Below are 27,171 nucleotides of genomic sequence, written 5' to 3' on the forward strand. Positions count from 1 at the left end.
GTTAGCTATTGCTGGTAATACGTGTTAGAGATGGTATGTGACATGTATAGCCAGTTTTCATAATATACTAAACATTTCTCCTCTTCATCATAAATCCAGACTTAACAGATATGCAGCAAATACATCATGTTCCATTTTCAAAGGTATGAACATCAGTTAGAAGAACATTAACTCTGATTTTTTTCAGTATGTCAAATGTTGAACTACTTTTTTTTTTTCAATGATTTATTTATTCATACAAGAGCTGGGGTACAGGCCAAAGATGCGGGGGGTGAGAGGATTCACCAGAGACAGTGGGAAACAGAACAGACAGATTGACCGATGTACACAGTGGCAGTGGGCGAGTCAGCAGAGGTCTGCCACACCACGTGGGTTGCTCCCTGGCCACCCAGGGATTGAACTCATGCTGCAGAGGCTGTGGATTACTTCATAGTGCGGTGCTTAACCCCTTGCACCACCAGGGAGGTTCTGTTGAACTACTTCTGCTGAATCATTTAATGAAGAAACAATTTACTTAAAACTACTGCTTTTCTTTTTAACAAAAATATTTTCAGAAGCTGATTTTTACATGTAGAATTATTTCTATACTATGGTGTACAAAAGAAGCTGTTTCTTAATAATTCACATATTGGTTATGATAAATATTTTGTATTCCATTCTTTTTTTTTTTTAAGATTTATTTATTTATTTATTTTTATACAAGCACTGGGTACAGTCAGAAGCATGGGAGGGTGAGAAGATTCACCTGAGCCAGAGCAGGGAGCCAAATAGGCAGAAGGACCGAGGTACACTGCTGAGGGGAGCAGCGGGCGCAGCAGGAGAGGTCTGCGTGTCATGTGGGACCCTCGCCGGAGGCTGGGGATCGAACCAGCGCTGCAGAGGCTGTGGGCAGCTTCGCAGCCCAGCGATCAACCACTGCGCCACCAGGGGAGGCCCTTGTATTCCATTCTTAATGCATACAACAGTGAAACTTTTTTAATCTATTATAAAGCCACCTGATTTAGTAAATTGTAAGAAATCTCAATCACAATATTTTGCAGGCAAGTGACAGAGATTTTATTACTATTATATCAGGCAAAGACACCTGAATAACTTCATGAGGTTACAATATACACTTAAATTTGTCTCTATCCCTATTTATTTCAAATAATTGTTGGCACAGTTTTCTGTGAAATAATTAATATCAAATATCCATACACAAGGCCCATAGTCTCAGTATGAGTAATGAGAGTGATTTCAGCCTTTTAAAATCTTAAAAAACCTGCACAAATTCTAATTTGTGGCAGTCCTTGTATATATGCAATGATTATAAAGGCAAAGGGCAAGGTTAAAACAGTTACTGAGTAAGTGTACAACTTTGAGGGTGATGCTGAATAGAGCAAAGCACAGCAGAAGGAAACAGTGGCTTGGTGTTAAAAAGTCTTGATAGCCTGTAGGGTGACTGTTGGGGGCTATTTATAATGACATTGATGTGGGCACATACCTATAAATACATGTATATGTGTGCATGTGTTACATGTGTAGGTATATTTGTGTGATGTGTAAAAATTCACCTTTTCTAAGATTTTTAAGTTGTGATCAAGTTCTCAATGAAATTTCACAACTACTTTTTGAAAATTAATTTTGATAAACAATTCCCTGCTACATCTTTTCCCTAAGAACTCAACAGTTCTGCTAAACACTTTTAGTAAACCTAAACAATTTTGTTTTAGAGGTCATGGAAGCAAAAAATTGTGTTTAGGCGAGGGGTGGTTAGGTCATATTACTGAAAAAATTATTTAGAATAGAGTCTTCAGCATTTTTGTCAGTATCGTAGTTGATGAAATAAATCACTTCTTTTAGACCTTTTAGAATATTTAGATATTATCAAAATTGCCAATGGTAACTACAACAAACATTATCTGTTTTTATAGTTGGCTCTCTTTTGTGCCAATGTTTGGAGTTTTTTTTAATAATAAAATTACTTTTAGTGTACCTCTGAGAATTAATTTAAGACTTAGTATATGTGTGTGGTTCTTTCCATTGTAGGTTATGAGGACATGTTTAAAGTATCCCATTACTTTCCTTCATGTTTAACAAGAACTATTATTTTGTGGACATATTTGAGAAACTCTATGACAAACATGTATTAGTTTGACAGCTGAAAATATTAATTGAAGTTGTTAAATATTGGGTTATTTTGCAAAATATAAAACTATCACTATCGTAGATTTTGTTTTTTCTTACTAGAAACATATAAAGCAGTTATTCTTACATTCTACTTTAAATAAAATGGTATTTATTTTCTTTTTAGAATAAACACTTAGCATTAACTTATTAACAACCTAGACCATGGCACCAAATAGAGTGATCCTGCAAAAATACTGGCTTTATTTGAAAGATAATGAAGTGTAATGGAAAGAAGACAGACTGATCTTCAGTAGACATAGCTCTGAGTCAGGACCTGCATGAACTATATAATTTCAATGAGATATTTGGTCTTCTGGAGTCTCAATTTCCTCAACATAAAATGTCATGAAGATAAATAATGAAAAAAGAAATTATAGACATGTGTACTGTGTTATGAGACATGGTTATTAGATAGTGGCTTAACTTATTTTTTGAGAGTACAGTGTTACTATTATTTTTTATATCTTGTTCATGTTTGAGTAGGAGTGAAAATAGAAAACAGAGTGGTCAGAATCACCACCAAGAATAGACCATTGCAGAGTCTAGATAGTGGTAAAAGACAATAATAGAGATAAAGCCTTGGATGAGAATATAAATATAAGAAAAAATGAGAATTGAAAATAAACATCTTTCAAGCCTTAATATTTCTGCGTGAGTGAGGAAAATACTTCTGTTGTCCTACTCACATTGCCACCTCTACAGATCTGCCATTTCTACTTATGTTTCTTCCTCCCCATTGTTATCTTCACCTCTGTGTCATATATCACACAAGTCCTCATAAAGTTCTTCCTGACAAAATTTCACAGTAAAATTTAAATTTCTATTGTGAATCATGAATTTGTGTGGCATTAAAAGAGGGATTTATAATAAATGTTATAAGTGATGAACATCAATGGAAGAAAACAGGGATTTATCAGAATACCATGAATGTAATGATCTATAAAGAAAGTTAAAACAGGATGTATGTAGTGAGAAATCCATCATTCCAACAAACATTTATTTGGTACTAACATTGTATAAAATGTTATTTGTTACATATAACATGGTTTACTTTGTCCCTGTGCTCAATGACTTAATAAGCTCTGCCTCATTAAAAAAATCCTCCTCAAACAGAGCAACTTTTGAATAAAAAATTGAAAATAGAGTGAAATCTGTAATAGAGTAATAGAGATATCATTTCCACTTCTAGGTAGGAATGGAGTGAGGTGAGGGAAGAAGAGAAAGGAGAGACAATCAGACTTGTCTGAGTTTTGCAAGTTATTATTTTGTAAAATGACATCCTTTGAAGTGCAAAAATTATAATCCTATTTGAATTGCTGCTTGACTGAAGGGCTGTAAGGTGGGGCAAAATATCAGTGTTTACTGTTCCCATAGTCAAACATTAACTACCCTCTAGGAATTTTAGTTCTGACATGTTTCTGGCACTGGTAAAAATGGAAAAGAAAGAGAAAAGTTAAACCTAAGAAGAAAGGTACATAATAATGTTGGATCTCAATATAACAAACTAACAGTGCGTTCCAAATACACACACACACACACACACACACACACACGCACACATGGAATGTAGCAGGACAGATACCGAATTAATAATTCTGGTTACTTTAGAAGGAAGAATGAAATGTGCACAGAAGAGACGTTTCAGTGTGAATGACATGCTTTTTGTACTTACCTTTGTACTGTTTTGATTGGTAATAAAACTGTAATATTGGCATGAAAGCAATGAGACCTCATAACCATGACTGGTAAAATCATATTTTTCATAATTTAGCCACAGCTGATAAAAGTCTCTACAAAAAAAATCCTTTTCTTTCTCCATGGGTTTTAGGTTTTGAGTAATGTTTTATCTTTCCCTCCACCCTTTTTATTTTATTATTATTTTTTCTTTGAATAGGTTAGTGTAAAAGGGAGATGTGGACAGTGGAACAAAAAGATGCTCTGAAGGTCACCTTTGCTTAGCTTTCCACTGGTTAGGAGCTAAGGCAATCAAAGTTATGACCATAGCAGGGGTGGGCAGACTGTAACCGAAAGGACCAAGACATGAAACATGGTTGACACATGGGCTTATATTTTTTATTTCACAAATATGAGAAATATTTACTTTATGCCTTCTAGATAACAAGCAATCACTCAGAGTCCTAAGACTGTAGATGCTAATATCACAGCTCCTTTTCTTCAACGAAATTTTAAGCCACATAAACAAACAATCCATCATGATAGGACTATTATGAAAATATATGGAGGCATTAGGGATGGCACGGTATCTCTGCATGAAATTGCTTCAGAAAGGCTTACTTAAAGTGAAATTTGAACTGAATCTGTAAAAAAAATGAGCAGAAGTTTGCTAGGTGGAGTGGGGTTGTGAAAGGCATGTATTACTGGCCAAGGACATTGCATTTGACAAGCCACAGAGGAATAAAAAATGACAATTTTGAAAAACTGAAAAGTTACTTTTTGTTTTAGATTATAGGGGGCAAAGCAGGAACCAGCTGGAGATGTGGCTGAAAATGAGATGTGGGTATGTGAAGTTGTATGCTCTTTGAAAAGGTTTGAACTTTCTCCTATGGGTCATAAAGACCATGGAAAATACTTTAAGCAAGTATATAGCATGCCAAAGATCAGCCTTGTTCCCTTTTTGGCCTTGTTCATTTTCAGTTTTTATATTGAGACATTTGGTTCTTTCCAGAAAGAAACAATTTTATTCTTTAAGAAGGTACATCATTAATTGAAATATTATTTGCCTTGAGAAAGTAAGAATGAAATTTCAAAGGTCATGCTGAAAAACATAATGGAGAATAAGGTGGTACACACATGGACTGCCATCTGTTGAAGCAGTCATTGTTCTGATAATTTTTGCTTCTAAACATATTTTCGGAAGGAAATGTTAAAATATAATCAGTTTAGATGATAAATTGGGCAGCTATTTAACAACTTAGAGACCAGTGAACATTTTCAAAGTAATCTTTCTAAAAGGGCTATGTAGTGGTCCTGCTCTATTTATAATTATTTCATGAATGCTGTCTTAACTTTAGAGGATTAGTTCAGAGTTTTACAACTATCATGGCATACTAATGCTGTACTTTGGGTTTCGGTTCAAATGCGGTTGTGTGTGGTCCTAGTACAACCTGGATCATAGGCAGCTAATCCTCTTGTCTCTCAGAGAACAGAATCCCCATTGTTGAGGTTCTTCATTGGAACAGCTGGGCCACCTTTCCTGGGATAGCTGGCAGGATGGGCAGCTGCAGACCCCAAATCACACAAATCACCAGGGAAGCTTATTTTGATTACAAACTTCTGATACATTAAGGTACTTTAAAAAAATGTTTTTCTTTATGTTGTAGTAGAAACTTTTCATGCTCTGCTTCACCCTGCAAAATGTTTGGGCTGCACGTTTTGGTTTTTGTTTTGTTTTGTTTTCCACTGTAAAGATTCAAGCCTTCCCCAACTCTGGAAAAAAGTACTCTGAGATTTGTTGCTACAGTTTTTATTGGGAACAAATCCTTGCTCACTTTCTCTTGTGGCTGTATTCATAGCTCTCCCTGGGCAGTCTTGGCATTTTCAACATGTATTTCAACATATACTGAACGTATGTAATGTGAGTTTGGGGCAGCTTGGAACATAGGGAACTGTGTATTTCTTTTGCTACAGTGGAAGATATTCCATTGATGAACTTTCTCCTGTGAAATGAGAGCATTGCTTATTTTAATATCAGCGTGAGGAAGGACTAGATGAAGAGAGTGCATGGTAATGACAGGAGGTGATCCAAAAATAAAATATCATCTGCATGATGCTCTAAGTCAATGCAGTGATTGATTTAATAGGGAAATAAAGCCTGTATTCACATATATAAAGAACCATATGTTACTAATATATTCATTATAAATATTCTGAACTTGAGAGAGAATGTAAGTAAAATACACTTTTTATGTTTTCTTTTCAATGTTTCCCCTTAGAAAAAATGCTGGAATCTCATTTTTTATTTATTAGGTATCACAGGTTGTCAGATACCTTCAGGCATTAATGATTTAATTTTTATTTGTTAAATTTCTATTACTTCACTGGAGCAACTCAAATTTAGAGCAACTCAAGTCATATTCCTTTACATTTCAGCTGTGGGGAATGCATACCTTGAATTTTTTTTTCTCTTTTTCCAGATTCTCATTTCCTACAACTTATTCTGCTGTTTTTTTTTTTTTTTCCTAGTGTTCTTAGATTCTGCCTATTGGCACCATATAGATAATAATGTGTAATTTGCATGTTTTAACTCAGTTTTAACTCTTTCTTTCCAATCTGGGTACATTTATTTCTGGCCAGTACTTTCAATACTGTCTTAAGTAATAGTGATGAGAGTGAGTATCCTTGTCTTGTTGCTGATCTTAGAGGAAAAGCCTTCAGTTTCTCCCCATTGAGTATTATATTAGCTATGGGATTGTCATATATGGTGTTTATTATATTGAGTTATGTTCTTTCTATCCCCATTTTATTTGGAAATTTCATAGTAAATGGATGTTGAATTTTATTAAATACTTTTTATTCATGTGTTGAGATCATCATATGGTTTTTAACTTTCTATTTGCTGATTTGCTAAATCACATTGATTGATTTGCATATATTGAACCATCCTTGTATCCCTGTACTAAGTCTAAGGTAGTGTTTTTAATAGAGTGATTGATAAATCTTTTTTATAATATCTCTGTCTTCATGATCAAGAATTATAAAAATTATGATGATAAAAATTATAGTTGAATTTAAATGTAGTTTGAGGTAATGCTTTCTAGTAATATGTTGGTAGATTGCATTATTGAGTCACTGCCTTATGTGTACTTGTACCCAGACCCTTTGTGACATAGCATTCCATTCCTTCTCGTAAAGAGTGTACTTCTCTGCCCTGAGACTTTAGGCTCAGTCAGGTGACTTGCTTTAGTCAATAAACTATGACTGTAAATTTCTGCTCTGAATCATGTAGTATATTGAATGCCAATGTTTTGTCAACCCAAAATAATACAATTGAAAAAATAATTCGTGAGTAGTCATGATGCACATAGGGTCATTAAAAGCATATGTTCAGTATGTCATGCCCCTTCTTGTCCTGGCAACCCTATTGACACGAGAAAGAGGAAGAGAGGCATATGGAACCGATATGCAGTGAGAGATTTGCTTCATTCACTGCAGCCTAAAGCAGAGATTTTCTGCTGAGTATCAGGCAAACCCCAGTCTATTGATATTCAGACCTGAGCAATTATATGGTTGATAAGTCATTACGCTTTCAGTTATACAGAATTATAATGACAGTAGCTCTAACTTTAGACTTGAGCAAATCTTTCCCCAATTTATCTGATATTCTAGTGGTAAAAGGCAATAAACTTTAGTTACACAATTAAGGTAAAAACTAGTATGACTTTACTTTGGGAAGTAATTGGCTTAAAGATTATCTACAAGATTCCTTCAAAGCAAATATTTAATTTACTGGGGCCTCTATTTCAAAAGATATAGCAAAGAAAAGATTGGGCAACAAAAGTCTGATGACTATATAATTTTACACAGAAAAAAGTACTTAAAATTTTGAAATATTTCTATCCTTGCATTTTTTCACCTATATATGTTTATGAAATATTTTTGAGTATTTTCATTTTATTCTTGACCTAAATGATGTTTCTGTATGTTTCCAAATATAAAATCACAAGTTTTCACAAATTAGTAACATGCTTTATTATTTAGATGATCACATTGTGCATTTTTTCACTTTAACAATCATTGAATTTGAGAATTTTGGAGAAAATAAATAACTATTATAAATACATTTCATAAATTTGTAATTCACAATTTGGAAGGGGATACCAAAATTCCAGAAGTGTTTCATAAGGTGTTGATTTTGTGATGTACCACAGAGAATGTATTATTCTTTACTTGATATTTCTGAGATTTAAAGTTTTTGCATACCCTGTTTCAGTGGGAAAATATATGATGCTATGAATTCTGGGAATTAATGTAGAAAGTAGTTTATCACATCAGTTTTCACATTCTACAATTAAATGGAGACTTCTAGGAGACAATGAAGTGGGTCATCTCTTTTAAAACATATTTTTCCCATTATTATATAGTAGTTCTTCAATTTGAAAAAAAAAAAAAACAAAACTTTGGTAGGAACTGGCTCAGAAATAAAGTTATAGTATTTCAATACTAGACATATGTTGTTAATTTTATATCAATTTTGTAAAAACACAAAAGCAATTTTATTGAAACTCAAAGGGAGAAGTATTTTGATTTTCTTTTTCATAGTACACTTAAAGAGAATTTTTAATAAGACTGTAAGAATGAAAAAATAAATCATAATGTAGTACATGATGTATAAGTGCATCATATAATATACAATAATGTTTATTAATATGTTTTCTAAAAAGCCTAGGCACTTAAGTTTCTAGTATTTTATTGCATTTTAAGAAAGATTCTAGGCAAAACATTTTGGTAGAGGAGAAAAATATTTTGATGACCTACATATAAGTAGGTCCTGGCTGTTGAGCATATCAAAATGTGAAAATTTAAAGATAACACTAATATCAACTTTTTCATCTGGTACAATTCTTGAAATATGTTTTATTATCAGTTGCCATGATAATTTATCATTTTTGTCCCTGTCTCTTTGTGCAGAAAAATAGTAAATACTGTAGAATGCTTCTGCAAATATGCCATTTTATTCAAGTCTGAGATGGGAATATTGAATGGACATTTTTTATTTTAGATAAAGCGAAATTTGAGAGTTTAGTATTTAGTATTTCTGAATGATAATTTTATCATAACATTCCTTTCATTGATGGTTATGTGTTATGTGGAATAAGAAAAAAACAAGGAGACCAAGTTTTCCATTTTCATTTCTGCAAGTAAAAAATATCAGTGAGACGTTCATAATGTAAATTATTTTTTTTACAGACACATTTATTCAGCATCATGATCAAAGTATTTCATCAAGCGTTCATCACCATGGGGGCAAACAGATACATAGAAACTAAAATAACCTCTTATACAATTGGTCCCAAATACAGTCCTTGAGTTTTTTGCCCATACACAAGAATATTGTTTAAAGCATGTCTTTTGTGTAACAACTAGGTCTTGTGCTACTGTGCTTGCTTGAGTTCACAGATCTGTGGTAATCTGTAGCTTCCCTGACCCTTCTTTGGTTTTCCTCTCCTGGGAAGCTTTGTTTCTTGCAAGTTAATTAAAACCTGCTGCCACTGCCATAACTATCACTGATGCTGGAACTACCCCAGCCACCTTGGTTTTGTGGGTTGGCAAAGTTTGGCCTCCACCAACATAGGGACCTGAGTTTCTGCCTCCAACTCTTCTTCCTTTCATGGGTCCAGAATTTGAAGGTCAATTATTGTGTTTGCTAAAATCATTGGAACTTCAACCCCCTGCAAAATTGTTTCCCTCATAACCAAATCCTTTGTAGCCATCCTCACTGCCACTACAACCACAACGGTAGCCACTTGACCACTGAACTTTGCTTCATGATCAAAGTTATCATTCCCACTTAAACTACCTCCTGACCACCATCAAAGTTTCCAGAACCACTTTCACCTCTTCGGTGGATGAAGCACTGGCCATCTCTTGTTTAGATAGGGATTTCCTTACTTCATAACTGTGGCCATTCACAATATGGTATTTCTGAATGACAATTTGTCTACAGAATCTTGGTCATGAAAGGTCACACAAGCAAAGCCTGTCTTCTTGTCACTGCCTTGATCAGTCATGATTTCAAACACTTCAATTTTCCCATGCTACTCAAAATAATCTCTCAAGTGATGTTCTTCAGTGTTTTGTTTAATGCCACTGATAAAATTCATTTTCACAGCAAAGTGGACACTGGGTCTTTGAGAATCTTTTGACAGAGCTCTCTTTGGTTCCATAGCTCTTCAGTCCTCCTCATGTGGTCTTGAATTCATGGCTATATCTACCCCCTCAGTTGTGGAATATGTGACAAACCCAAAGCCTCTTGAGTGCTTGGTGTTTGGATCTCTCATTACCAGTCTGTGAGTGTTCCCAATTACTTAAAATGGCTTCTCAGGCTCCCGTTGGTTGTTTCAAAGCTTATGTCCTCTGAGGAACTTTAACAGCTGTTTTGAATCCTTGGGAAACTTTGACTTAAACATGATGGCAGTGGAAGGGGAGACTTTTACAATGCTTACTGGACAGCTTCCATGGGCAGAAAACTCATAGTGTAAATTATGTATTTTATCAACATTATAGATGTGTAGAAAATATGTCAGACAGTTTTCCCCATTGTGTGCTGATGAATAAATGCCAGCTCTCATTCTACCTAAATGGAGAATGAAGTGTACAACAGATACAAAAAAGATGTTTTTTTTAAATCAGAAATATGATTGATCACCAACAATTGTCATGTTTTATAGGTAAAGAGGATTGTTGCTTTGGGAGCATTATAACTTTTCTCCATAATTAATTTAAATATTACTATAAACTGAAGAAATTTTATTCATGTGCATCCATGAAACAGTTATAATACTGAAAAATATGTCAGTATACAAAAACATTAAGAAGCAATCACTGAGGGCCTCCCCGGTGGCGCAGCGGTTGAGCGCTGGGTTGCGAAGCTGCCTGCAGCCTCTGCAGTGCCGGTTCGATCCCCGGCTGCTCCCCGGCCACCAGAGGAGGGTCCCACATGGCGCCAGAACTCTCCTGCCGCCCACTGCTCCCCTCAGCAGTGTACTTCAGTCCTTCTGCCTGCTCTGCTCCCCGCTCTGGCTCTGGTGAATTCTCTCACCCTCCCGCGCTTCTGACTGTACCCAGTGCTTGTATAAATAAATAAATAAATAAATAAACAAACAAATAAATAAATCTTTAAAAAAAAAAACAAAAAGAAGCAATCACTGAGTTTTGCTGCATTCAGTGTTGGAGGGTTAAATCTCTTAGACTAACTTCATGTAAACATATCTAAATAATGTTCCAACATAATGGAATTAGAAGTGTATAGTTCAAATGCCTTCTTGTGGTTCTCTGGTAAGTGAACTGGGAAGACAGCTTTTTAATGGTTAAATGCCTGTGCTCTTTTCTTAATTCTAATTATATTTTCTGGAAAAGATTTTTGCCATTTCATTACTAAACAAGTGAAATATAAAAGGTATAAAACATTTCCATATAATCTAAACATTTCTTAATATTCAAATATATTAATCCTATGATACTCATAAACTTCAATTTTCCTTTCTTTCTTATTTTACATCTGGGACATATCTTCTAATTTTTAAAGAGTATTCTGAAGCATCATCTCTCTGAAGTTTGTACTCCTTTATACAGGAAACATTTACCCATACATTCCACTAATATATTCCTTATGTCTCCAGTGTCTTTCTTGCATTCTTCTATTATAACAATCATTATCCTTCTTGTGCTTTACATATCTTTCTTCCCAAACCTCAGGGGCAGGAGAAATAATTAAATATTTCTTCATAATTCTCAGTATACAAAAGAGTAGGTCGATGAGTTCTTGTTCAAATAACTAAATGAAAATGATTAGTCAAAGCAACTTCTTCACCAGACAGGGGCCATTATTAAAGTTCTGTGAGCCAACTGTGGCAGAAGTTTGAAAACTGACTTAGTGTTTCCTTAGTGACAATAGTGGGTAATGAATATTTAACAGTAATAAGTGAAAAGAATGAATCATGTAAAATTTTAAAATTTGCTTATTTTACCATTTAGGGAGATCTTTTATGTGAGCAAACCTATGGGGAGAGTAAACTGAGAGATTTTGCCTAATGGCAGAGGTTAGGGAATAAGTATTTGGTACTAATGTATTTTTCTCCCTTCATTACTAATCATACTGCTCTGGTTAATAATTGCAATGTATTTTGCAGTTAGGGAAATCATCTCCGGTTCCATCTCTGGTTTTTAGTAATACTCTAACTTATACACTATTGCTGCCCCCCACACTGTCACTCAAGCACTCAACTAGTGAGTTCCAAACACTAAAGTGTGGTTACAGGATATGTTTTAACTAGCAATAAGTTGACTTTCTCCAATTAAACAACTTGAAAATGCAAGATTAAATTATTAGAAAATGTTTCAAAGGCAGGGATTAGCATATTTCACGTGTACTTTAGTATATATTTTATACTTGTATATGTATATATAAAACTTCATAATAACAGAATTTACTGTAATAAAATGTCACAGTACATATCATATATTAATTGTGTATAATATAAACTGTCTCTCATAAATTACAGATGTGTACCTCCATGCTTTTTGTTTTTCAGTTAAGACATAGTCACTCTTCCATACTTCTTCACAGCATTCTGCAATATACTAAGATGATATGATTTAGTTCTTGTTAATTTTTTTCTAGATGGATTCCTACTGTGCTTTCTCAACAATTTCCTTCTACTTCATTCCCCAAACAATTCTGCAGAATTGGCATGTGGCAGCAAAGGCAATTGGTCTTGAAATGGTTCTTCTAGTACAGTCCCCTTACCCCCACCATGGGACCTTCTAGCCAATGATTCTTAAAATATATGATGGATATCATTATGTGTGTAGATATGTGTGTATAAATAAACATGCACACATACACATATGTGTGTATTTACATATCCCTTTACTTTTTTGAAAAGATTTATTTATTTATGCATACAAGAACTGGGGTGCAGTCAAGAGGTGTGGAGGGTGAGAGGATTCGCCAGAGTCAGAGTAGGGAACAGACCAGGCAGACTGACTGAAATACACTGCAGAGGGAGCAGTGGGTGACAGAAGAGAGGTCTGCTGCGCCATGTGGGTAGTTGCCTGGCCAGGAATCGAACTCGTGCTGCAGTGGCTGCGGATATCTTCATAGGTTGCATCTTAACCCCTTGAGCCACCGTGTGTGTGTGTGTGTGTGTGTGTGTGTGTGTATATATATATAGATGTATAAATATATATATAGATATATATATCTCATTACTTTTTAAAAAGTCTTCTAAAGAATAACAACAAAACACTAGAAAAAAGATAAACATTTTAACTGGCCTAATCAGAACATTATTAATGAAATATTATCAACTACACAAACTATGTGTTATATTAATACTGTGTAATTTAATCTATCCCAAATAATGAAAACTTCTATTTTAAAGATGTATATTTTGAGGGTATAAAAATGTTTCCAACATAAAAATAGGAGTCATTATGTTTGGTTTTTAAAAATAAAACTGTGCATATGCTTTTGGATATGAATTCATGAAAAAATAATTACATTCTATGTTAGTGAATATTGTCCTTATTCAAGTATTTGTAATATTTGCATTCATTTTCTTCTTCTGTGGGTGACACTTCATTACTAAAAGTCTGTGTCTTTTTATTCCTTTCCTCATAATTCAGATTTTTGGCACATGACATTGAATTTTATGGCTAAAGCTAAAGTAAATCATGCACAGCTGTCTTCTATTTTAGGTGTTCTTTATGCTTATTCTAGTAGTGTTACTATTGTGTAACTCAGTGTTACTGAATCACTGGGTTTCCACAATTCTGAACTAATTATGCATATTAGTAACCATTTTCAATTCTTGGTCACTTTCATGAATGTTTTCTAAATGTGGTTGAAAATTTTCAGATGGTATTACTCAAATCTTGGTTTTAAAAGTCACAGTGGTATTAATGGTAAAATACTCTAAAAGCATTTTAGGTCAGAGGCCAACCGACTACAGTCTATGAGCCAAATCTAGCTTCTAGCATATTTTGGTATAGTTTCTGGGCTAAGATTTTTATGTTTGTAAATTGTTGATGAAGAAGAATAAGAATATGACAAAGACTCTAAAAGTCTTATTTAGGCTTACAAAACCTAAAGTATTTAATATCTCCCTCTTTATAGTAAAAGTTTGCCAACTGCTGTTTATAGAGTCTTACCATAAATATTGACTGTATTTTTAGTTTCTTGTTCTTAGTAGTAATGAAACAAACTGTACTTAATACCTGTTTATTCAGTTTAGTGCTTAATTTTCATTTTCTCATAATAATCCAACACAAAATATAGCACTATTGTAAAAGGGCAATAAATAAATATTGTTGGAAAATTAATGTTTTAAATATTTACATTATTTGCAAGACTAAAACTAAAAGGTATGATCATTAATAGTATCACAATTAGGAAAAAGTATTCTTAAGACATACTTGAAAATTTTTAAATTATATTCTCAATTCCGAGCAAAGAATTCATAGCATATACTAAAATTGTTTTGTGAATAAATTGCTTGATGATACAGAATGATTCAATGTGATAATCCATGCTAATAAGAAATGTTATTATGACATTAATGACATTTTTGATATGTAAGTAATGTGCATTTTAGATAGGTGCAAATGTAAATAATAAATGTGTTTGTAAATTGTTCAGTCTGTCAAAAGCAACATGTTTGAGTAGTGATTTCTAGCCCAAAGAATAAAAGAAGAAGATATAATTAATTAATATATTTGATGATGTTTATTACTAAAAGTCAGGAATAGAAATGAGAATTTAATTTTACAGATTTTTTACAACCTCTCCAGGAAAACTTTCCACCCTGTCTCCCTGTGAGGGAATTTTCTCTATAGGCAGACTCAAGTTTCTCTTAACCAAAATCATTCCCATTTTAATTACCATATTCATTTAATTTCTATTCAAGGGTAGCAGTATCAGTTTTTGTCTATAATTTTTAAAATAAACAAATAAAATTCAGCACAGATGTTACAATCAGAAACATGCTAGTCATAGATTTCAGATAAAACTGTTGAAAGCCCTTTTTTAAAAAACTAAAGGACAAACCAATTTGAAAATGGGAAATAAACTTCCTTTTATTTAAGTCCTCCCTATGTATTTATTACTTCTTGGCATGAATTCATGTAATTTAAACAGATAGTCACAGGAAGCAAATACTATTTTTGATTTTTTATACAAGGTCATAAAACATAAGTCTGTAACCAAAATTTGAGCTTCTAATGCTGGATACTATATTTTGTATATTCAACCATCATGCACCACTTTCTATCTTACCCATTGGTTTCATGGTTTACAGAACACTATTTGTAGTTCTGGGATATTTTTGAAGAATTAGGAGACAAGAGTCAGAGTTTAGGAAGAAACCCATAGTGAGACTTATGTTTTTTATCTATGAAATTTAAAATACTTCAGCATTGGTAATATTATTATAAATAACTATGTATTTTATACACTAGTAGAGAAGCAGTATCTAGTTGCTGACCTAAGGTTGACAATGTTTGTGTCCTCTGGATTGGTAATAAGCAGATGACTTCTTGCCACCACTGGGCATGGGCAAATTTGCTGAACCTTTCTCACTATGGGTTATCGAAACATGGCTGCATGGAGGGATCATGTAGCATGCTTCAGAATTACTAATGTCGAGTTTCATTTAAGATATTACTGGGTGGGATCAGTACAAAGAGAATTTAGGAGGTCTTCACGTGGTTTGAGACTAACTTATAAATTACTGCTGACAGGCATAGTCCTCAACTGTTCACATTCCCAGAAAACAGTTGAAACTGATATCTGCACCATGCGGATAAGAGGAGCAGCCACGTTTGATTTTATACCTTTGAGGTATCAAGAATATTTCTCAAGTGTGGTTCCTGAACAATTAGCATGCTTTTGAGTACAGTTAGACATGTGAATTCTCATACCCATTCCAGACCTGTTGAATCTGAAATTCAGTCTGCAGTTTAACCAGACTCTCCAGGTGATTTTGATGCAGAACTATTTAAAGTTTGAGGGTTACTGAAGCCTAAAGAACCCAAGTAGAATTTATCCCTCTGCCTGCTTTTCAGTTGGGAATTGATAAACTGTCCTGTACTGGACTCATATTGTAAAGAAATGCACCATGTATGTCTTCACTCTGCATTCCAGATCCTGTAGTGTCAACTTTGTGATTGGGTTTGTTCTCTTTATTTCCTTAGTCATATTAATATGAGGCACCTATATACACATATATGTATATATACATTATGATATAATTTTGTTCACATATACTTTGGGTTTTCTGATATAAGCATAGTAATTATTTTGCTTTCATTTTGCGGTAGAGCATTTACTTGGATTTATGTAGAAAAAGTAGGCATCTGGTATAATCCGTATATCTAAAAAACTGTCGATAGATGCATAGTTTCAAATCCATCCATAAGAATGCCTATAAAAAAGCAAGAGTATCTATAATTTGTGTGTTACTTTTAATATATGCAGAGAGCTAATGTAATGTATATGTCAACATATTACATTTTGTATTTATTTTTACTGGAGTCCAGCAACCTATGAGAATCTTTATATAGATATATACTCTCAATCAGTTGGATTATTGAGGAGAGGAAAATATAAGAATGTGGGCCTGGAGTCCTCCAAATTCTAGTTTATATCCAAGATTACATTTACTTATTAACTATGACTTTGAACAATTACTTAAACACTTCAGTTTTGACTAATAATTAGTTTCCCTTAAAATTCAGTTTCTTCATGTATGAAACAAGATAATAGCATCTGTTTGACAGGGCATTGTGAAGCTAAATATATATGATAATGTATGAAAGGATAAAATCAGGGCAGACAACACTGAGTACATATTATTTTATTTTATGCACAAATATTCACTTATAGAACACAAAACTTATTCTTTTTTAAGATTACATGCTTTCAACATATTTTAGAGGCTATATGAAAGTAATGTTATTTTGCTGTTCAAATATATTAATATTTATAACATTTTCATTAAGTCTTGTGGGAGAGGGTTTTCAGACCTAAAGGACTACTGTGATGGTTAATAAAGGGATCTACATAGTGGGCTATTGTTCATTGTAAATGCAGTGGAACTTTGATAAAATATGACCTGCTACAGCATGAAATTTAGCATAATCCTATTGATTGGTGCTTGTTACTGAAAGAACCAGAAGGTTCTTGTTATACTACTTTATCTATATCTCAGTTGCTTGGCAAAGATCCAGAGAATCAAGTTTTAATGAAGTCCATCTTTGAGAAATAGTGCAACAAAATATGATTCTTCATTTTTTTATAGAACCTTAATGTATTTATGTTAAATAAATGGAACATAGGCATTGATAGGGTGGCCACAAATGTCTGGTAGGCACAAAGCAAATAAAAAACAAAACAGATTAATATAAAGTCCAGAGTTTTGGTTCTGGACGTATTGAGAATATAAAACATCTGAAAAGGATTGAATTATTAAAGTTGGTTGAATTTAAATAGCTTACTGTTTTTCAGTACTATATTTTGTCTATGAAATTATGTGATATGATGATTTCATAATTTAGATAAGATTCAAAGATTCTAATGATCTAATGTAGATTTCTAATTTGTCTTGAAAACATTACATTTAAAAACACTTTTTTGAATATATTACATAGCTTTAGAATGTAACTATTTGAGATCAGGTGATATATTTTATATGCTTTATATTCTAGATGGTAGCTTAGGGCTTATCAGAAAGCGGATATTTAGTAGATGTTTTGTGAATGAGTGGAATGATTAGCATTTTTCATTGATTGATGTTCCATCACTATATTCATGGTTGAATACCATACATATTGCTTTTTTTTTAAGAGATAGTTAATTCCTAGTCCAGACATTTTTCTTCCATTTGGGGGAATATCCATTAGGACACATGTCCTGACTTCTCACTACCATCATTTGTACCTTCCTAGGAGTCAAGGGATGGCTTAATTGACAGGTGACTTTGGAAGTCAGAACCAGTTTGTTTTACTTATTCACCTCATTTTGGGTTCCACCTTTCAGAGTAGAGAAGGTGCTTGGATCTCTTCCTGGCCAGTAAAGCTTGGAAGTAAAAGCCTAAAGAGAGACCTGGTTTTATTTTATTTATTTATTTTTTTAAATTTATTAATAAATTTTATTTTTATATTCCCCATACAATTGCAACCCCCTTATTTTGACCCCAATCCCTCCCCTCCCCACCCCCACCCCCATAAAGTGTCTCTGGTTCATAGTTTTTTGTTGATTTTGATTTTCACTTTCTTATAGTTATTCATTTTCCTGGTCCCTTATTTAAGTTTTCTAGATTCCTGCTATGAGTGAGACCATCCGGTAATTTTCTTTTTCTTTCTGGCTTATTTCGCTGAGCATGATCCCTTCCAGCGCCATCCATGTTGCTGCAAATTGCATGTGTTTATCTTTTTTTGAATGCTGAGTAATATTCCATGGTGTATATGTACCACATCTTCTTGATCCGGTCATCTATTTTTGGGCATTTGGGCTGTTTCCAAAGCTTAGCTATTGTAAACAGTGCTGCTATAAACATAGGGGTGCGGGTGCTCTTTGGAATTGATGTTTCTGTGTCCTTTGGGTAAATACCTAGGAGTGGAATTGCTGGATCATATGGCAGCTCTATGTTTAGTAGGTCCAGAAATCTCTACACAGCTGGGAGAGACCTGGTTTTAGAGCTCTGTCTGTGCTTGTATACATGCGTCTGCCTTATTTTGGATGTGGATGAGGAGACTAACACCTTAGGTTGAGAAAGCTGCACATGTAAGCCACAATTTACATGTGTTCCACTAGTTATAAAGTTGTTATATTTATTTCCTTCTTCCTATTCCTTTGTTTACCTTCCTTTTTTCAGAACTCAGGCAGAGAATAGTAGAATGTTATGAACTGACCCTCTCAAACCACAACACTCTTATTTATACTCATGTGGCTTATATGTTGGAAATGTCATTGACACAAAGGACTGGGATGGGATGGAGGGCATGGAGATCATACATGTCAGCATTCATGGGGAAACATGCTACTAGACAGACAAGTGTTTCATAGGTGCTTGAGGCCTCTTAAATGTATAGAAATAGTATGGTGCCAGCAAATATTAGATATGTGGTATTCATTTTGTGACTGAGAATCACAGAGTACCCCTAATTTCCTGTGAATATTTAGCAGATTCTTCATAATAACAGAAATATTTCTATTCCTGGTTCCATGGCCACAGTTTTTCCTCAGTACTGTCGGAATGTGTAATAGAGCAATTTTCGGTCTTCTCCAAAGAAATCTCTGTTTCTCCAAAGCAATCAATATTTCTCAGTCATAGATCTCCCTAAACTTATTTGTGTATCAACAAAAATATTTTTTAAGGTTTTTTTTTTGTTTATTTATGCATACAAAAACTGGAGTGTAGGCCAGAGTTGTGGGGGTGGGGTGGGAGAATTCACCAGAGACAGAGTGGGGAGCAGAACAGGTGATTGACTGAAATATACTGCTGAGGGGAGCAGTGGGTAAGACAGGAGAGGTCTGCTGCTCCAGTGGGTTAGCCCTTTGGCCAGGGATTGAACTCATGCTACAGTGTCTGCCAATAGCTTGATAGTGCCAAGACTTTACCGCTTGTGCTATGAGGGAGGCCCGACAAAAATATTTATCTTCCTAAAGCAATTGTCATCTGTATACCACCATAAAATTAAAATGTGAATAAAAATCCCACATAAAACCTCTCTTTTGTATCTCATTTGTGGTCAGAAAATCAGCTTCTTATCTCATAAAAAGTTGCCTATTATTGTCAAACTGTAACAGGGTGGTCCCCAGGAAAGGGGGAGGTTCCAGGTTCCCTGCCCCACCCAAGGAAGGGTGGAGCTGAGCAGGAAGAGGAGAAGCTGCAGAAGAGACTGAGAAAGGAAGGAAGCAAGATGGAGCCAGGAGACCTGGAGAAGGCACATGGAGCCTAGAGACACGTGAAGAAACTGCGCTTGTCTTTTGGTCGTGGACTAGGTGACACAGATGTCGGTGAGACCCGTGGGGAGGTGACAATGGCAGCTTTTATTTTGATGTTGATTTTGCTCTTTTCCTTCCGGGCTTGTCCGGTTGTTTGTGACCCTTTTCTGTGGGTCCCCACTGGAAGATGCTTTAGACTTGTGGCAGGCCTTGGGGCCTTGCTCTGGGCCAATCCCATTTGGATGGACTTTTACCCACGAGGGGATGGGTAACTTTGGGTGCTTGATTTAGAAACTAGACTCTTTGCCTTACCTGTATTGTTTCCTAGTTTTATTAAAGTTCCTTCCCATTAAAGTCTCCTATGTTTTGTGTTGATGCGGCGGATGGCAGAACCCATTTAGAATAGGCAGGTTTGCGGGGTTTGGGCTGCCCCTCTCCCTGTCCTATAACAGATTCTCTCAGAATGCTGCAAGCCACACAGTAGCTACTCAACGATTAATGAATTAGTAAATTATGTAAGAACAGTGGTTAAAGGCAGAAGAATTAAAACTGAAATCCTTGTCTTGGCCAGTGTAAAGCTGAATGACTAAGGTTATAGTGTTCATTTCTCTCAACAGAAGTTTTTCCTTTGTATTTTAAAGGTAATAAATTTTGTTTTTTAAAGCTGTTATAAGGATGAATAGTGTTATAAGAATGAAAGTGAGTTAAGTGCTAGGTATGTCTACATATTTAATAAAAGATATATATTAATGTTAAGAAAAAAATTGTATATTAATTAAATATTAAATATTATCGATGGTTTATCATTGATAATTCTAATTATTATTGATAATATCACATAAAATATAGGGCCATTAGTTAAGAAAGATAGGGTACCAATGAGTCATTCACCAAATTGATAAAGTGTTGAGAGGAGGAAGGTTTGGAGGTACCAGAATCACTTGGATAGCTTTTTGCAGCTATGTACCTGGACAATCCTTATTTTAACTTCCATGTCTTTTAGGTAAGAACCATTACCAGAAAACAGGACTGATGGGAATTGCCTTGTGATATTTACCTTCCCAGTTTACAACAGATTTCTGACATAGTCTCATCTGATTCTGTTTACCAGTATCAGGGTCGTTCCACAGCATGGCACTATTTTCCAGACATGGCTTTCCACTGTGACCAGTAATAATAAATAAATCTTACAGGGGCTGTGAGTTTAGTGACAAAGGAAAAGTTAGTAAGTGGTACCCTGTTATAGGTTCATTTGAGACCCAGCAGGTTTTTTTGTGGCTTTGCTATAATACCTAAGAGACATCATGAATAATACAGTCTCTGTATGGAAATTTCTTCTGAGTGCTAAACAAATGATTTACAAAGACATTTTAGAAACATACCCATTAACAGTTACAGATGACCTCTATTTCTAAGATTTCAAATTGTACAGCAAAGAATTGAAATCCACTTTGTAGCTATCTCTTTTCTTCAGTTCATGAAACATAATGATCATTTCAAAGTGGACAACTTTGATTTGAAGATAACTTGCCACACTGTTATTCTTTTTTTACATACCTTTTTTCCATGTGTACTTCAGCATCTTTATCATAGTTCTCAGATCAACATTTAAAAGCTCACTTTTGAAAAACATAATGCCTTTGTAAAAGACTTGTATTTCACTTTATAGAAAAATAAAGTGAAGAAAAGCTTTACTAAAACATGAATACTCACAATGGGCATTGTATTCAAGTGTATGTAACTCTGCACCACTTCTGAGAAGCTGATAGAGTTTTCTAGCCTCTGCCTAAAGCCTTGGGGGAGTCATCTGAAATAGAGTAAACCCATAGCCACCTCTATTCTTTGTTCTTTTTAATGGAAATGACTGTATCTTTCCTAAACATTTTAAGCTTCTGAGATGAAAGACAATAATAGTAAAAAAGAAAGGTATTGCTTTGTGATCAAAGTGAAAACAGATAAATTTTTACTGAATAATGAATGGCTTATCTCTGGCAAGAGGTCAAATAGAATGTTCCTTTAGAAAGCCATGGGATTTAGTCTGATATATGTTCTGAGACTCTGTTTAGGGATTGTCTTAATTTCAAGGCTATTGATTTTTTTTTCTCATCTCATTCATAGTTATGAAAGGAAATTATAGACACTTAGGCTGCTTGAAATGATGTGTGACCTATTTATGAGGTTGCATATAAACAAGTTTTGTATCCCCAGAGTAAACATAGGGCAATTAATTTGAGCAACAATTTGAGTACTAAGTACTTACAATCAGTTTCTTCATGAATGTAACCTTTAGTTGTGAAACAAAGTTATTTTATAAAATTAGCTATATCATTAAACATTTCATTATATTAATCATCTTATTTTAAATGTTGAACACTTTCAAGTAAATATTGAATAGAATAATTGGTAGACCATCCTGTACTAAGCAACTAGATTGAATACAAGTTAATATTTTTTCATGTTTATGCAGAATTTTTTCTGGAATTTTTATTTTGAAAAATTTAAAGCTAGAGAAGTTTATTGTTTTGATATTGCATTTTTTTATATTCTGCAATTTTTTTGTGCATTTCTTTTTTACCCAAAAAGTTTGCATTAGTTATAAGTTTCCTGGTTAATAGAGTTCCATTTCAGTTTTCTAGCATTAGGTAAGTTTTTATGAAAATAATATGTGCAGTTGAGAATAAAATTTATCTTTTCACACTTGGACTCAAAGTTTATGTTTCTCTATTGGTTGTGTCATTTAGGACTTTTATGTACTTAATATACTGCTAAACACTTGACCTATGCTGAAAATAGTGTGTTACACATTTGTTTCAGTGTGCTGCTGATTCATCATGTATTTCCTATAATTTCTGCTGAAAAAAAAAAAAAAACATTGGCTATGTTACTTGATGCATAGATCCTGCATTCTATTTTTATTGTGAATTCTGTCCTTTGTGTTTGAAACTTTTATTGATGCACTTAATTCTTTGGGGGTAAAAATTCTGCTTTGTTCAGTAAGATTTTTGTCCTTGCTTTTGCTTTCTTAGTGTTTTCAATGACTGAATTAAGTCTATTCATTGACTAATATAACAAAAGTTACCATATTACATTTTTATTTTTGCTTTTCAAAAATACTTGTGGTATTTCTTTTGTGTGTTTCTTCTACTTGTTGGGTATATTTTTCTTTAAATTAGTTGGTGAGCACAAAGGGATAAATAAAACTGAGCCCCATCTACCTATCCTAGAAAAGATCCCAGTTTTCTAAAGAAGGAATTGGTGAAGAAATAGTGATTACAGTTTGGCTAAAGTAATTCATATGTGCAAAGTTCCATGGGAAAATAAGGGGTCAAAATCAATACTAACTCAGAGTTAAAAATGTATATTTATCATCAATCATTTTTCAATCTTAAAATAGGAATAACAATATCAAAGGTGTTTCAAGAGTGAAGAAAATTTATGAATGTAGACTTTCTGAGAAGAGAAATAATTTGTCTCATATCATCAGTTTGTTACATACCCATTGATAATCTCTTTCCATTGTAATAAATCAATGACACCTAGATTAATAAATCCTTGAGAATGATTCATTTCACAGAAATCATGCAAAATTGAACTACAACTATTCCAGTCACACCTTACTAAAATCTTAGTGCATTACATGTATATAACTTATTTGTTTTCCAACAGAGCTATCTCAAGGGAAGGAGGATGGAAGGGGGTAAATAATGAAAAGGGACCATCTATCTAAAGGATAGGTTTGGATTCTTAGTGACTTTTATATCATATATAAACATTTTGATACCAGTGAACACCTGAAACTTATATAATGTTGCAATGCTATGTTATTTTGGGAAAAAATAAAAAAAGTCAAATGTGTGTTTCAAATATATGGATATGTTTTTTTTTTCTCTCTCTTACAGATAACAAAGTAGGCCAGTAAATTATTTTAGGTGATTTTTTTTTATCCCAGTTTGCCTGTATGAGCCTTGGTTTGTGCATGTAGTTCTATCATGATTATGTAGTTTCCTCTTTTGTTCAAAAAGAGTCTTGATTTGAATGATATATTTCAGTGTTTTCATTACTATTTATATTGGGCAATTGCACTGTTGGTCCTTTACAGTTAAAGTGAATTTGTTTCAATGAAAACCATCTATTGCATTTTTTTTCTTTTAAGGTTTTACTTCTGAGAAGTGAAAGAGTAAGTTTCCCATGATAAAGAAATTCTAGACATCAATAAGGGGGTGGACAATATAAGGGACTCATTAAGCTATATTAGTTTTCCAGGGGCATGTTTCCTGGAGATTGTCAGGGGAAAAAGAAAAGTCCAGTGAAGTATATATCTCTTCCTTAAATTTTTGCCTTATGCTGGCACAGTTTCAAAACTAAATCTTCTCTTTAGTACCTTGTCTTTATCCCCTCTATCCTCTATCATTTTCCTGGCCAGACATGGTCTACACTTGTCATTTGCTGATCTTTAAAGAAATTCTGATTGAGTACATGGTTAGAACCTGTTTTTTCTCTCCTTCTTCTGGAATACCAGCTCAAAAGGTCAGAAATTTTGTAATATTAACTGAAATATCCCTACTACTTAGAATAATGCTGCTCCAAACATGTTGGTGAGTGAAGAGCATTTCTGAATTTTTCATAATTTGTTCACTTCTATGCTTGTAAATGTAAGGGGCGCACACACACACACACACACAACAAAAACAGAAAAGACTTGGTCCTGTCAGAGGCCTCATTGAGGAAAAAAGCGGTGATGATAAATATAAAGACAGATATACTAAGAGTTAAATTAGATGTTATATAGTCTATTCTAAGCTTATACCCCTTCCCCTTCCCTTTGGTAGCCTGAATTCTATAGATTTCTAGGATTTGTTTGGCTTAGTTTTTTTTTTTTTTTTCCTATTCCTTTTTGTTTTTTTATATTCTGTGTATGGGTGAAATAATCTGGTATTTGTGTTTCTCCTGTCATGTCTTTGCTTTGCATCATCTCCTCCAGTTCTGTGTTGCCACAAAACCATTATTTTTATCTTTTTAAAAAAATCTCTGAGTAGTATTCATTTGTGTATATATAACACCTTTTTTTGTGTGTCCACTCATCAATCATTGGACACTTACATTGTATCTATAATTTGGTCATTGTAAATAATGTTGCAAAGAACATAGCAGTGTATATATCCCTTCAAATTAGTGGTTTTGCATTCTTCAGGTAGATAACTATGAGTGGAAATACTGGATCAGATCTGTTTGTATTATTTTGAGAAACCTCCATCTTGTTTTTCATAGGAGCTGTATCAGTCCACATTCCCACTAACAGTGTTTTCCTTTTTTTCCACACCCTCATTTGTACTTGTTATTTTTTGTCATTTTTGCTTATGGGCCATTATCATAGGTATGATGTGGTATTTTATTGTTTTTTATTTGAATTTCCTTGATGACAGGTGATGATGAACTTTTTTTTTTTTTTTTTCATTTGTTTGTTGGACCTCTGTATGCCCTCTTTGGAGAAATACCAGTATTAAGATTTCCATTTTGATTGTATTAGTTGTTTTCCTTTTGTTGAGTTGTATGAAATCTTTGTAGATTGTGGATCTTAGCCCCTTGTTGATAAATTGTGAGCAGGTATTGTCTCCTGTTCAGTGGGGTAAAATTTTGTTTTGATAATATCTTTTTCTATGCAGAAGATTTTTTGTTTGATGTATCCCCATTCTGTTTTTGTTTTTCTAGCCATTGGAGTCAAGTCCCCAAATACATCTCTGAATCCAGGGTCTCATGGTGTTTTACCAATGTTTTCTTCTATTTTTTTAAAAAATAGTTTCAGGCCTCACATCCAAGTCTTTAATCCATTTTGAGTTAATTTTAGTGTATGTTGTGAGAAATTGGTCTAGTTTCATTCTTTTGCATGTGATTTTCCCCAGTCCCATATTTATTGAACAGTTTCCTTTCTACATTTTATACACTTGACTACTTTGTCATAAATTCACTTTCCACACAAGTGAGTCCATTGATGTCTGTGAACATTTTTATTCAAATATACTTAATAGACTATTCTAACTTTGTAGTAGAGTTTGAAGGTTGGTTCAGTATTTGCAAAAATCAACCAATGTAATTCATCACATCAACAAAAGGAAAGACAAAAATCTCTTGATCATATTAATTAATGCAGTGAAAGGATTTGATGAGTCTCAAATTCCATTTATGATCAAATTTTTCAAAAAAGTGAGGATAGAAGGAACATACCTCAACACAATAAAAACCATACATGACATGCCTACAGCCAACATCACACAGTGCTGAAGAACTGAAAATCTGTCCTGTAAGATCAGTTATAAGCCAAGGATGTCCACTTTCATGACTACCATTCCATGTAGGATTGTAAGTCCTAGTGAGAGCAGTTAGGCAATAAAAAAAAAAATAAAAGGAATCCAGTTTACTAAAGAAGAACAGAAATTTCATTTTTGTAGGTGATTTCATAATACACATGGAAAATATGAATTAAAACTCAGCAAGTATTTTAATGCCTCTCATGGTATGGATCTTATATGAATTTTCTTGTATAGGTACTCAGGAGATAGATTACTAGGTCATAGGTTTTTTTTTTTTTTTTTTTTTTTTTTTAAAGATTTATTTGTTTATTTGTTTATTTATTTATTTATACAAGCACTGGGTACAGTTAGAAGCAGGGGAGGGTGAGAGAATTCACCAGAGCCAGAGCGGGGAGCAGAGCAGGCAGAAGGACCGAAGTACACTGCTGAGGGGAGCAGCGGGCGGCAGGAGAGGTCTGCGCACCATGTGGGACCCTCCTCTGGTGGCCGGGGAGCAGCTGGGGATCGAACCTGTGCTGCAGAGGCTGCCGGCAGCATCGCAACCCAGCGCTCAACCGCTGCGCCACAGGGGAGGCCCGGTCATAGGTTTTATACCATACTTTATTTCACTCGAGTTTTTGGATATAGAGTGTTTTCCAGATTGATTTAAGGTTTAGACTCCCATCCACAGAGTACCCTAATCCCATTTTCTTCTCACTCATCTTAAGAGATGCATTATTCACCCTTTTGAATTTTTGTTTGTTTTTGGATATAAGTTCAAATCTCCTGGAGTTTGAAGGAACAGATGTATTTAAAGCAATTCATGATTTTTTGTATTATATAGGAAAAATTTTTATCATATTAAATGATTATTTTTTTAAATTCACTACTAATTTGACAGTAAATTTACATTAGTTTCCCTTAACTGTTATTGGTTATTTAATACATATATAAATATTTTAGTCATAAAAGCACTGTAGTAGAATTGAAAATGTCTTATATCAGTAGAGCAAGCCACTTTAATTGAGC

The 27,171-nt window shown here is 33.9% G+C and overlaps 1 protein-coding gene and 1 pseudogene across 4 annotated transcripts in view; one reads left to right on the plus strand and one right to left on the minus strand.

Annotated features, from left to right (window-relative positions):
* SEMA3A (semaphorin 3A) overlaps positions 1-27,171 on the plus strand; it is a 691,723-nt gene that overhangs the window by 26,506 nt on the left and 638,046 nt on the right. The gene's annotated exons all lie outside the window — the stretch shown is intronic.
* On the minus strand, positions 9,516-10,316 carry LOC119250302 (heterogeneous nuclear ribonucleoprotein A1-like; annotated as a pseudogene).

The sequence above is a fragment of the Talpa occidentalis genome, unplaced genomic scaffold (assembly GCF_014898055.3).
Source record: "Talpa occidentalis isolate TD23 unplaced genomic scaffold, MPIMG_talOcc4v2.1, whole genome shotgun sequence".
In the NCBI taxonomy this organism is placed as follows: Eukaryota; Metazoa; Chordata; class Mammalia; order Eulipotyphla; family Talpidae; genus Talpa; species Talpa occidentalis.